Here is a 13,727-nt window from a genome sequence, read left to right as displayed (position 1 = left end):
TTAAAGAATGGTTCCGCTCTACGCTCAGCACTAGCTGGGGGCAGATCGAATCCTCTCAAACCCCTCACGTGCCCCTGCGGATCTGGCTTCTCTGTGCCCCATATGGGCCAAAAATCCCAACTTCCTTTTCTCCCCCGATGGTAGCATCTTTGGCAGTATGGCGTAAACTGCTGTTCCTGACAGAAAAAAACCCTAACCTGATATCTCCACCGTTACCTTTGGAAACAATCACCCTACTGATTCCTGATATTTCCCTCACAGCTTGGAAAGCACGGGGCATACTGACAATACAACACTTGTTCCACAATTTGAGGCTGCAATCCTTTTTGTCCCTTCAGCACGCATTCCATCTTCCTGCCTCTGAACTCTTTTCCTATATCAGACTTAAACATCTTCTCTCTACCTTACCGACACCATGTTACAGAATACCAAGCACTGTATGGCATTTCCTACTCAACCCATCTGCTGCCTCTAGAGGCATATCATTGTTATACCAGACATTACAAGACAAATCCACGTTTACCAAGTCGCGTCCTCTTCTTCAATGGGAGGCGGATCTCCATCAATCGTTCACTAAGGCTCAATGGCAAACGGCACTGAGACATGCATATAAACACACCAAATGCTCGGCTCTATGGGAGCAAACAATTAAAATCACACTTCGCTGGCACCTAACACCTACCAAATTGGCGAAATTCTATAGGCACTCTTCTCCACTATGTTGGAGGAACTGCGGACACCTGGGAGACATTTACCACATTCTATGGAACTGCCCGTCTCTTCGCGCCTACTGGCAAGAGGTCTTTCATGCGATATCTGAAATCACGAAATCCATGGTCACACCCACCGCGGCTCTCGCCTTGCTTAATATCACCATAGAAATATTTTCACCTGCTTTTAGACACATAGTCACCCATGTTCTTTTGGCAGCTAGATTGACCATTACAAGGAATTGGAAACGGACACAACCCCCCTCCATACACGAAGTTCTGGACATGGTACACACCCACAGTATCTATGAACAGATGTTTGCCTCGAGCGGAGGGAACTATCAAAAATCCCTCTCCTTGTGGCAACCCTGGTCGAGATGGTACCACCCTTTACCTATGCCTGCTCTACCCTGAATTTAAACTTAGTTCTAGCTGATGACTAATTGACACCTGCTGCTGTTATTATGATGACCCCATGTTTTGCTATTTCTGTCTGGTTATTATTGACGCAGATTCGATGCGGTTGGCTGTTCTATGTCATTCTTTACTTGGAACAATATTTCTTTGCAATGTTTCTTGCATTCTTGTATGTTGTACTTAAAATTTTCAATAAAAACTATTGAACAATAAAAATGTGGTCAGTGGCCTTGAAATAAGTATTGGTCATTAGCTGGTTGTTTTCCACACAGGCCACCAAATGCAAAAAATGAATGGTCTTCCTGTCAGCCTCAAAAAACAGGGAAATGCCTCGATCATAGGAATTCAGAAAACCCATGAATTTTTCTAATGAATCTCCACTAACGCTCTATAGGAGGAGGACGTCATCTGCAATATCTCACAAAAGTGAGTACACCCCTCAAATTCTTGTAAATATTTTATTATAACTTTTCGTGTGACAATACTGAAGAAATTGCACTTTGCTACAATGGAAAGTAGTGAGTGTATAGCATGTATAACAGTGTGAATTTGTTGCCCCCTTAAAATAACAACACCGCCATTATTTGTCTAAACCGCTGGCAACAAAAGTGAGTAAACCCCTAAGTGAAAATGTCCCAATTGTGCCTAAAGTGTCAATATTTTATGTGGCCACCATTATTTTCCAGCACTACCTTAACCCTCGGGCATGGAGCTCACCAGAGCTTCACAGGTTGCCACTGGAGTCCTCTTCTACTCCTCCATGAGAACATTACAAAGCTGGTAGATGTTAGAGACCCTGTGCTCCTCCACCTTCCATTTGAGGATGCCCCACAGATGCTCAATAGGGTTTAGGTCTGGAGACATGCTTGGCCAGTCCAACACATTTACCCTTAGCTTCTTTAGCAAGGCAGTGGTCGTCTTGGAGGTGTGTTTGGGGTTGTTATAATGCTGCAATACTGCCCTGCGACCCATTCTCCAAAGAGAGGGGATCATGCTTGGCATTCATGGTTCCCTCAATTAACTGTAGCTCCCTAGTGCTGGCAGGACTCATGCAGCCCAAGACCATGGCACTCCCACCACCATGCTTGACTGTAGGCAAGACACCCTTATCTTTGTACTTCTCATCTGGTTGCCGCCACACATGCTTGACACCATCTGAACCAAATAAGTTTATTTTGGTCTCATCAGACCACAGGACATGGTTCCAGTAATCCATGTCCTTAGTCTGCTTGTCTTCAGCAAACTGTTTGCGGGCTTTCTTGTGCATCATCTTTAGAAGAGTCTTCCTTCTGGGACGACAGCCATGCAGACCAATTTGATGCAGTGTGTGGCGTATGGTCTAAGCAATGACAGGTTGACCACCCACCCTTTCAACCTCTGCAGCAATGCTGGCAGCACTCGTACGTCTATTTCCCAAAGACAACGTCTGGATATGACGCTGAGCACGTGCACGCAACTTCTTTGGTAAACCATGGCGAGGCCAGTTCTGAGTGGAACCTGTCCTGTCAAATCACTGTATGGTCTTGGCCAATGTGCTGCAGCTCAGTTTCAGGGTCTTGGCAATCTTCCTATATCCTTGGCCATCTTTAAGTAGAGCAACAATTATTTTTTTCAGAGCCTCAGAGAGTTCTTTGCCATGAGGTGCCATGTTGAGCTTCTAATGACCAGTATAAGAGAGTGAGAGCAATAACACCAAGGTTAACACACCTGCTCCCCATTCACACCTGGGACCTTGTAACACTAACAAGTCACATGACACCGGGAGGGACATTTTCACTTAGGGATGTACTCACTTTTGTTGCCAGTGGTTTTGACATTAATATCAGTGTTGTTATTTTGAGGGGAGAGCAAATTTACACTGTTATACAAGCTGTTCACTCACTACTGTACATTGTAGCAAAGTGTAATTTCTTCAGTGTCGTCACATAAAAAGATATAAAATATTTACAAAAATGTTAGGGGTGTTCTCACTTTTGTAAGATACTGTATGTACAGTTGTTCTCAAAACTTTACATACCCTGGCAGAATTTATGATTTCTTGGCCATTTTTCAGAGAATATGAATGATAACACAAAAACTTTTCTGTCACTCATGGTTAGTGTTTGGCAGAAGCCATTTATTATCAATCAATTGAATTTACCCAGTTCTTAATATTGTGTATTGCCCCTGTAGCAGAGTGTCCCAGAGAGAGCCAGGAAAAGTCCTGTTCGGGGTTTATACATCACCCAGGCATCTCTCGTATACCTTTAGGGATCTCTGAGCCATGATCCAGTTCGGATCTTCGTCCTCTTCACCAGGCCAATTTAATCTCACCTGAGACAAACAGCAGTGCTCTCTCAGCCTGGGAATTTAGACAACGTTTGTCTATGAGAGCGGAAGGTCAGTGAAACTACCTGGTTGTGTCTTTGGAAGCTGACAAGCTGTAGGCTTGCTCAGTCTGGGTTAGTGAGGGACTGCAGTGTGTGTAGTAAGTGCTGGGACACGGCTAGGCTTTTGTTTATTATTATTATTTCTGCTTGTTTTCCTTAAAGCACTGTACAGCACCTGTATATAGCACCAATAAACACCGCACTGTTTGTCACTAGCACACTGGATTTGGTATCTGTGCCTGAAAAACTGCTCATCCCAGGGAGCTTTGCACCTGCTACCTGTTCCCCAGCTTACACCCCCTTTAACATCAATGACAGCTTGAAGTCTTTTGTGGTATTTGTGGATGAGGCTCTTTATCTTCTTAGATGGTAAAGCTGCCCATTCTTCCTGGCAAAAAAGCCTCCAGTTCCTGTAAATTCTTGGGCTGTCCTGCATGAAGTGCACGTTTTGAGATCTCCCCAGAGTGGTTCAATGATATTGAGGAAAAGGAGACTGACATGGACACTCCAGAAACTTCACTTTATTCTGCTGTAGCCAATAACAGGTCGACTTGGCCCTGTGTTTAGGATCATTGTCATGTTGAAATGTCCAAGTACGTCCCATGTGCAGCTTCGGGCTGATGAATGCAAATTTTCCTCTTTTGATAACATACTGCATTCATCTTGCCATCAATTCCGACAAAATTTCCTGTGCCTTTTGTAGCGCACACATCTCCAAAACATCACCGATCCACCTCCGTGTTTCACAGTAGGAATGGTGTACCTTTCATCATAGGCCTTGTTGACTCCTCTCCAAATGTAGCGTTTATGGTTGTGGCCAAAAAGCTTAATTTTTGTCTCATTACTCCAAATGACTTTGTGCCAGAAGATTTGAGGCTTGTCTCTTTGCTGTTTGGTGTATTGTAAGCGGGATACTTTGGCATTTGTGTAGCAATGGCTTTCTTCCAGCGACTCGACCATGCAGCCCATCTTTCTTCAAGTGCCTCCTTATTGTGCATCTTGAAACAGCCACACCACATGTTTTCAGAGAGTCCTGTATTTCACCTGACGTTATTTGTGGGTTTTTCTTTGCATCCCAAACAATTTTCCTGGCAGTTGTGGATGAAATTTTAGTTGGTCTACCTGACCGTGGTTTGGTTTCAATAGAACCCCTAATTTTCCACTTCTTGCTTAGAGTTTGAACACTGCTGATTGACATTCTCAATTCCTTGGATATCTTTTTATATCCCTTTCCTGTTTTATACAGTTCAACTACCTATTCCCGCAGATACTTTGACAATTATTTTGCTTTCCCCATGACTCAGAATCCAGAAACGTCAGTGCAGCGCTGGATAAAAGATGCAAGGGTCTGTCAGGAGTCCAGAAACTCATTGACCTTTTATACACCCACACTAATTACAAGCAAACAGATTGCATGTGAGGATGGTTAAATAACCATTTAAACCCCTTTGTGTCAACTTGTGTGCACGTTATCAGGCCAAACTGGGTAAAAAAAAAAGGTATGTAAACTTTTGAGCAGGGTCATTTGGGTAGTTTTTTGTTGTCATTATGATTCAAAAAGAGTAAACACAGTTGATTGATAATAAATGGTTTCAGTCAAACACTAACCATGAGTGAAATAAAAGTTTTTGTGTTATCATTTATATTCTCTGAAAAATGGCCAAGAAATCATAAATTCTGCAAGGGTATGTAAACTTATGAGCGCAACTGTACCAGGCCCAGAAGGCCAACTCATGCCTGGCACAGGCATAGACGACGTCCCTCTTCCACTTGACCATGAAAAGGTCGGCCAAATTGGGGGCAAATTTAGCCCCCATGGGCATGCCCCTCTTGTAATATTGGTCATTGAACCAGTGGTGAAGGTCAGTAGGTCTATAATTTCTTTTGCATTTGGGTTATATCCCTTTCTTTTGAAAGGTAATAATTAACAGATTCAAAACCTAAACTATGAGATATACAGGTGTATAGGGATGCAATGTCAGTTGTCACCATCTCCATCCCATGCCACACTAATAAGAAGTTTGATGGTATCCTTTAAATATGAGTGGAGGTCGGTCCAGAAAATTGAATGCGTCTTGGGGGTCCGGGGTCACTCACACTCTGTTGGCTGTGGAGTCGGGGCCTCTCCTGGGCTGTGAAAGAGGAGTGCTGCGGTTCATGGTGCAGTTGGAGTCCATGCAGTCTGTCAGTAGTCCAGCGTGCACATGGAAGGAGACCCGAATGTCCGGGCCAGGATGCATGCAGGTAGTATGGGCCAGGGAGTGGCCACCCGATGCATTGAAAACTGCAGCGGCAGAGGAGAAGTCTGCTCCACTACAGGCAGAGTGTGAGTGTGAGCCACGAGGAAGAGGCCAGGGTCATTGATGTGGGGTCTCCCAGCTTCCAGAATCGGTTTGGGACTGGATGTTTGGAAGTCTGAGGAAGAGACTGAATGGGACTGGGAGTCCGGAGATCGGAGCAGTCCAGCCAGTTTTGATACACCTGATGAGGAGACTAGGGATTCCGTGGTGCGAGGAGAGTGTGCCAGGAATCTGGGGTTCCGTGAGGCCTATGATAATTGGGCCCCATACCTAACCCCACCTAAGAACTATGCCCGGGCTTGGGATCAAAATTAGGCCTACACCTCCCTCATCAAAAGGGAAGAGACCCCATACTCCCCAGCTGGGAGAGGAAATCGGAAAAGACCCTCCCCAGATTTTCCAGAATGCAGAGGTGGATACAGAGGAAGGCGGCCTTAGAGTATGGGTATGACTATCCCTAGGCTCCACGAGAGGTCATGCTAGAGATAGGGGCCAAAACAGAGTCCTGGTGTGACAAAGCTATATGGGACTTCCTCTTTGTACCCAAGTCATACCGCAATCAGTCCAGGCTGGACTTGTGGAAGACTTTTCTTTCTGTTATAGCTCAGTGGAACCATGGGTGGGCGATCTATCTGGATCGAGTGGAGGTTCGCCGCCCAGCTGGATCGGGCCAGGCCTGGTCGATCCGAATTCAGGCGAAGGACGGGAAGACTATAACTAAGGAATATTCAAGTTCGACCATTGTTGGTGCTTATGCCCTCTTTCCATTACACTCCTTTCCCCTTCTATCTTTGCAGAAAGGGGTTGGGGACAACTCAAGATACCACTAGTTAGTGGATTTGTACTAGAGGGCTGACCCTCTCAGGAGAAAGTAAAGACTGCCAGTTGCTGTTCCGGAGATCCTTTGGGTCATCGGGCCAGGAGTACGGATTACAAAAGTATTCAGAGTTCCAGGAAGACTGTCTTTGAGCCAGTGGGCTTACAGTGGAAATCTACGGATGAACGTCAGTAGGAACTGGGCGTCATCCAAAGAGTTTGGTGGGGTGGTGCCCCGAGGCTAGGGACCCCTGAAGATGTTGCATATGCCCCTGCAGGACTGGTGGTTGTCCAGGTTCGGGCAACAAGGTCCTCTAAGGAAAAAAGGACTGGGTGCTGGAAGCTGCAATGGAGTAAACATATAATCAAAAATGTGCTGCGCTACAAAAGAATTCTACCAAATAAATGGAAAAGTGCTGATCTATCAAATACTTAATATATAATACAATCTTGGATAAAAAGCAAAAATGTGCACACAAGTTATACATTTTCAGTGTGAAGAGAAAGGGGTGTTTTAAGTCCCAATAAAGTCCGTAGCTTTAGAACGTGAAAATAGTGTTCAAAGAAATCAACAAATGGAGTAAACATTACAGACACCTTTTTGTTCCAGGACTGTTAATTAGTTAGTGACAGGGCTCAGGATCACCTTTGAGGAGTGAAAATGAATGACGTGTCAAGGCTGATGAACTATGCCTGGTGAACTATCTAGCCAGGGAAGGCCATCCCCGCGCTGAGGGTCTTCTCTTCGAGGTTATACAAATTGATTGTGTATATATGTGCAGAAGTGCTTAACCAATTTTCATTTTTTTACAGGATACCTCATACTGTCGTAGATAGTTAGGTTGTGTGATCAACCACCAAAGTGAAGCTTTGCTTAGTGGGGGGTGCATTGCTTTAAATTTTTTTTTTTTTTTAAAAATGGGCCCTTTAAGGCCGTTAGAAGGAAGCAACATATAACGTCGCTCCGGTCCTCCAAGGCCATAGAGTCGAGTGGGAGCCAGGTTGCTCTCACTCGACTTCCTGCCTAGGAGGGTAAAGAACTGGATCATTTTCCCTAGTACCGACCGCTCAGGTAAGCGGGGAAAACGACCGGGAGGCAGCGGGAGGGGGGCTCCTAAAAGAGATCCAGCGGCAAATCCACTGCTAGGACCACTTTTATGTGAAAAAGGACCGACCGCCCTGTAAAAAAAAATATTGAGGTTAGGGCAGCTGTCTGCTACCGTAACCCCGGTATTTAACGTCAAAGTAGTGACATAAAACTCAGTCGGGCAGTCCATAAGTGGTTCATTGAACAAGTTGAATTTGCACCAAATTCTGAGTGCTCCACTTTTGGGCTCGTTCACAAAATACTTACATAAAAACGAATGGGAAAACCTTGCAGATTTCACTTGCAGAGACATGAGTTTACATCAGTTTCACATCAGTTTCCATGAGCGTTTCTGTGAGTTTTTATGCACGTTGACATCAGTTTTCATACACATCAGTTATGTGCCCTGTTTACACGAATGTTAATTTCATGTCAGTTTTTTTTTCCATGCAGAAAACTGCATTCATGTTGCAGATTCCTGTGCAGAAAAAATACACACTTTGTGGTGTGAACAGGGCACATTGGGAACCATTGTTTTCTTTGAGCCCTTGCACGTATCTGCACCATGGTGTGAATGAGGCCTTTTGTAAACCTCCCCCGCAGAGGACATAATTTTGCCCTTGTACAAATCATTAGTAAGACATCATCTGGAATATGCAGTTCAGTTTTGGGCACCAATTTACAAAAAGGATATCGAGGGAACTGGAGAAAGGGTAGAGAAGGGCAACCAAACTGATAACCGGCATGGAGGAACTCGGCTATGAGGCAAGTTTAGCTAAACTGAATTTATTCTATCTTGAGAAAAGGCAATTAAGGGGCAATATGATCACCATTTTTAAATGCATATACAGTAAGTTATCCATATACAAAACTTGGTGTAGAGTTATTTGCTTTTAGTTCATTACAAAGTAATGTGACTGGCCTCAGGTGATACACAGAGATCACACAAATCCTCCTACATATGTTTTACCCATTTATCTGTAGCCCTCTCTTTTCTACAGCCTCCTAAAGCATACATTATACACAGCATTTTTGAGCTCCAGAAGGCAGGGGACCAGGGTCGGATTAGCAGGCAGAGTAGGCACCGTTGTATGGGCTCCATGCCAAACAATCAAAATAATATTGGCCACCAATTTGAAAAATACCTATTTAATAAGCAGTTGTACCTATTATTCCCACAGTCAGGTGTTTGTTTTCTATATGTTTATGTACTTACAGACCTTCCCAGGTCCAAAATTAATATTGAGCAGAATTGAGAGAAGAATGGCCAAATCACTTTAGGCCATCTTCTCCTGTGGGCACAGGAGTGCACTTAGTTCTGCACTACTGTGATCAAGATTCACAGGAGAGGGCTAAAGTACGCTGTTGGCTGATGTCTCTCAACCAGTCAAGTTCTGGAGAGATCCCGATTTTAATGTCTGGATCCACCTAGATGCCTGCGCAACAGCTGGGCCAACTTTTCATCGTGCCGCTGAGAGCCCGAGCCAGCCACTCCTGCCACCCCTACAGTCCAGAACTCCAATGAGTGCTGAAGGGGCAGAGTACAGAGCAGAAAATGATAGTCACAATCATTATCAGTTCCCGGCCATAGAGGTGGCGGGGGATAGATACGACATTGTACCGCCGGACACTGCTAATTACAGATTGAGGTAAAGAGCCAATCAGTTTCCTTTGGGGTAAAATATGAAGAAAGGCTGTTCCAGAGGCAGAACAAATTAGACATGTTTAGAACTGAAACATTTGTTTTGTTTCGGATAGATTTGTTATGTTACTAATTTTGTTTCGTTGATTCATTTCAGAATTAGTTTCATTTAGTTTGTTTATTAATTTTGTAATGAATTCCAAATTTTTGGAACGATTCTCAATTGGATTTCAGTAGTCAAAAAATGATCGATCAATTTGAATTGTGAAAAATAGCTGGTTGTTAAGGAGCGGGCTGGGAACCTCCTTAACCACTTCCATACCGAGTCATGTAAAATGACGTCGGCAAAGTGGTTGTCTAGATCCGGGCCGCCGTCATATGACGTCGGCCCGTTCTAGCTGCTACTGCGCGCCCCCGGCGGCGCGCAGCGGCGCGATCAGAGATGAGGCTCGTCCCTCGGACATAGCCCACCCCTGATCAAGGTAAACAGCCAATAGAAATCACAGCCGATCACATGAGCGGCTCCAGCACGAGCCGCTCGTTCTCTCTGCAATGCGCGCCCCCGGGGGCGCGCAGAGCAGCGATCGGGGACGAGGCTCGTCCCTCGGACAGAGTCGATCCCCGATCTAGGTAAAGAGCCAATGAAATTGGCTCTTTACCACGTGACCGGCTGTGTCCAATCACAGCCGGTCACAAATGTCAACAGAGAACACGGTAACTAGCTGTCACCGTGTTCTCCTCCTCACACACTGATCCTGTGTGAGGAAGAGAGTGTGGTAACAGCTAGTTACCAAATACAGTGCACCCTAAACACACTGATTGCCCCCCCCCCCCCCAATAAAGAGCACCTGTCACTAGCCCATCAAAGTACCCGAGTACCTGTCACCAGCCCATCAGGTTCTCAGATGACAGGTACTTGGGTACTCTGATGGGCTGGTGACAGGTATTCGGGTACTCTGATGACAGGTACTCTGATGACGGATACTCTGATGACAGGTACTCGGGTACTCTGACGGGTACTCGGGTACTCTGATGACGGGTACTCGGGTACTCTGATGACAGGTACTCGGGTACTCTGATGACAGGTACTCGGGTACTCTGATGACGGGTACTCGGGTACTCTGATGACGGGTACTCGGGTACTCTGATGACGGTTACTCGGGTACTCTGATGACGGGTACTCGGGTACTCTGATGACAGGTACTCGAGTACTCTGATGACGGGTACTCGGGTACTCTGACAGGTACTCGGGTACTCTGATGACAGGTACTCGGGTACTCTGATGGCGGGTACTCGGGTACTCTGATGACAGGTACTCGGGTACTCTGATGACAGGTACTCGGGTACTTTGAGTACCTGTCAACGGAGTACCCGTCATCAGAGTACCTGAGTACCTGTCACCTACCCATCAGAGTACCCGAGTACCTTCCACCTGCTCATCAGAGTACCTGACGCCTGAAGTACCCAAGTACTTGCCGCCTGCTCATCAGTACCCATCACTACTCATCAGTACCTATCACGTATCAGTACTGATCATCAGTACCCATCAGTACAGTATCACCTATCAGTATCAGTACTACTCATCAGTACCTATCACCTGCCTGTCACCTGCCCATCAGAGTACCCGAGTACCTGTCACCTGCCTATTGGAGTACCCGAGTACCTGCCACCTGCTCATCAGTACCAGAGTACCTGTCACCTGCCCAACAAAGTACCCGAGTACCTGTCACCCTTCATACAGCCACCATGTCCAAGTCCAAAAAGGTTTATATACGTCCTCCGTTTAAACCTAAATACCGGTGTTATGGCAGCAGATAGCTGCCATAACCCTGGTATTTTTTTAAACGGTGGACGGTTGGCTTTCCGATAAGGGTGGTCCCAGCGGCGGATTCGCCGTGGAATCACCCTTCCAGGATGGCGGAAGAGGCGCCCCCCACCTCCCGATGCGTTCCGGTCCTTTTCCCCGCTTACCGGACCCGCCGGCAGCGGGGAAAACAATCCGGTCCCGAATCCTCACAGACAGGATGTCGAGTGAGGGCAAGCTTGCCCTCACTTGACTCTATGGTCTTGGAGGACCGGAGCTACGGAAAATGTTGTTGCCTAGCAACCGGTTTAAAGGTCCTTTTTTTTTTTTTTCATTTTATATTATAATTATTTTTTATTTATTTTTTTTTTTTTTCTATCTTTTAGTGTACTTGTGAGATCTGAGGACTTTTTGACCCCAGATCTCACAAAAAAGAGGTCCTGTCGTGCCTATTTCTATTACGAGGAATATTTACATTTCTTTTAATAGAAATAAAAATTATCAATTTTTTTTTTTTTAAACGGTGTAAAAATAAAAAATAATAAATAAAATAAATAGTAAAAAAAAAAAAAAAAAATTAAAGCGCCCTGTCCCCGTTAGCTCGCGCGCAGAAGCGAATGCATACAGAAACCCCGCCCACATATGTAAACGGTGTTCAAACCACACATGTGAGGTATCGCCGCGATCGTTAGAGCAAGGGGAATAATTTGAGCCCTAGACGTCCTCTGTAACTCAAAGATGGCAACCTGTAGAAATTTTTAAATTGTCGCCTATGGGGATTTTTAAGTACCAAAGTTTGTCACCATTCCGTGAGCGTGCGCAATTTTGAAACATGACATGTTGGGTATCTATTTACTCGGCGTAACATTATCTTTCACATTATGGAAAAAAATTGGGCTAACTTTACTGGTTTCTTATTTTTTAATTAAAAAAAGTGAATTTTTTCCAAAAAAATTGCGTTTGGAAGACCGCTACGCAAATACGGTGTGATAAAAAAATATTGCAATAATCTCCATTTTATTCTCTAGGGTCTCTGCTAAAAAAAATATATAATGTTTGGGGGTTCTAAGCAGTTTTCTAGCAAAACAACTGATTTTAGCTTGTAAACACCAAATGTCAAAAATAGGCCTAGGCAAGTGGCTAGGATGCATGATGATGCTCCTTGGATGTTAGGCCCCTCTATATGGCTAGGCTGTGAAAAAGTCTCACACATGTGGTATTGCCATACTCAGGAGGAGTGGCAGAATGTATTTTGGGGTGTCATTTTTGCTGTGTACATGCTATGTGTTAGGAATATCCTATAAATTGACAACTTTGTGTAAAAAAAAAAAGTTTTCATTTTTTTCCCACATTTTCCAAAAACCTGTGGAAAAAAATGATATGTTCAAACGACCCATAATGCCTCATAGAATATACGTTGGAGTGTTTGCTTTCCAAAATGGGGTCATTTTGTGGACTTTTCCATTGTATTGGTGCTCTAGGGCCTTGAAAAGTGTGATAGGTAGTAAGAAAGTTTTATGTGTATTTATGCTCCTAGAACGCCTGAATGTGCTTCTTGGACGTGGAGTCTCTTTTTGTGGCCAGGCTGTGTAAAAGTCTCACACATGTGGTATCGCCATACTCGGAAGGAGTAGCAGAATGTATTTTTGGGTGTAATTTTTGCTGTGTACATGTTATGTGTTAGAAATAGCTTATAAATTGACAACTTTGTGGGAAAAAAAAGAAAAAAAAATTTTTTTCTTCATTTTCCCAAGAATTGTGGGAAAAAATTACAACTTCAAAAAACTCACCATGCCTCTTACTAAATACCTTGGACTGTCTACTTTACAAAAAGGGGTCATTTGGTCGGTATTTGTACTGTCCTGACATTTCAGGGCCTCAAGAAAGGAGATAGGCAGTCAGTACATCTGGTGTGATCAATTTTCAGTAATTGGTACCATAGCTTCTAGACTCAATAACTTTCACACAGACTAAATAATATACACTAATTTGGGTTAATTTTACCAGAGACATGTAGCAGTATACATTTTGGCCCAAATGTATGAAGAAAAATTTATTTTTTGCAAAATTTCATAATTGAAACTAAAAAAAAGTGTTTTTTTTTCAAAATTTTTGCTCTTTTTTTGCATATATCACGAAAAAAAAAAAACAAAACCCCAGTTGTGATCGAATACCACCAAAAGAAAGCTCTATTTATGTGAAAAAAATGATAAAAATTTTGTTTGGTTACAGTGTAGCATGACTGAGCAATTGTCATTCAAAGTGTGAGAGTGCTGAAAGCTGAAAATTGGTCTGGGCAGGAAGGGTGTCTAACTGCTCTGTATGGAATCGGTTAACAACCGATGACTCATAAGCTGTCAGTGGCTTCCCCACTGGCAACAGAAATGTAAACCGAAGAATGCCGGCAATAGAGAATTCAGAAAAGGAAACAGAAAAATCAGAAACCCCCCCCCCCCCAAATTCATACGAGACCCTTATCCGAGCATGCAGTCTGGCAGGCCAGGAAAAGGGAGGGATGAGTGCAAGCGCCCCCCCCCTCCTGAACTATACCAGGCCACATGCCCTCAACATGGGGGGGGGGA

The 13,727-nt window shown here is 44.3% G+C and overlaps 1 long non-coding RNA gene across 1 annotated transcript in view; it reads right to left on the bottom strand.

The window, feature by feature from the left end:
* Positions 1 to 4,444: 4,444 nt before the first annotated feature.
* LOC309561779 overlaps positions 4,445 to 13,727 on the bottom strand; it is a 113,718-nt gene continuing 104,435 nt past the window's right edge. Inside the window, exon 2 of the long non-coding RNA XR_014225594.1 lies at positions 4,445 to 4,871. This is a non-coding gene — a long non-coding RNA (uncharacterized lncRNA). The remainder of the gene's footprint in view (positions 4,872 to 13,727) is intronic.

This window comes from Pelophylax lessonae (genome assembly GCF_965119305.1).
Source record: "Pelophylax lessonae genome assembly, chromosome: 8".
NCBI lineage: Eukaryota > Metazoa > Chordata > Amphibia > Anura > Ranidae > Pelophylax > Pelophylax lessonae.
The sequence above is the reverse complement of the archived record's forward strand: the minus strand, read 5'-3'. Positions and strand labels throughout refer to the sequence as shown.